Genomic DNA, 701 nt, shown 5'->3' on the forward strand with positions numbered 1-701 from the left:
GTTTGAATAGAATAGAATGAGAGTGCAGAGTTGAAGATGAATGATAGTATTTTCAGCAGTTTCTTGAAAATGATTAAGGACTTAGCTGCATGGAATTAGTTGGGCAGGTCATTCCACCAGGAGGGAACAGTTCATGAAAAAGTCCATGAAAGTTTTATCACAGGTTCAATGCAAAATGTTTCAGGCATTTCAGTCAAATGTATTTTATGCAATATTTCAAACATTTAACCCACTTGGGAAAATCAACCCATGCCAACAGTTTAAAGGGTTACTCCACCCCAAAATTAAAACTTTATCATTAATCACTTACCCCCATGTCGTTACAAACCCGTAAAAGCTTTGTTTGCCTTCAGAACACAATTTAAGATATTTTGGATGAAAACCGGGAGGCTTGTGACTGTCCCATAGACTGCCAAATAAATAACAGTGTCAAGGTCCAGAAAAGTATGAAAAGCATCGTCAGAATACTCCATCTGCCATCAGTGATTCAACTTTAACATTATGAAGCGACGAGAATACTTTTTGTTTCATATTTCTTTTGTTTTCACTGGATGGTGAGTATTCTGATCATTAAAATATCTTAAATTGTGTTCCGACTTTATTAGAATTTACTCCGGCTTTATCAGAATATTTAAAGGAACCGAATCCCAGATATTTACATTAAGAAACCTGGCCGGACAAATTTTTTAGGTCTATAAAGA

The sequence above is a fragment of the Cyprinus carpio genome, chromosome A22, assembly GCF_018340385.1.
Source record: "Cyprinus carpio isolate SPL01 chromosome A22, ASM1834038v1, whole genome shotgun sequence".
Classification (NCBI taxonomy): Eukaryota; Metazoa; Chordata; class Actinopteri; order Cypriniformes; family Cyprinidae; genus Cyprinus; species Cyprinus carpio.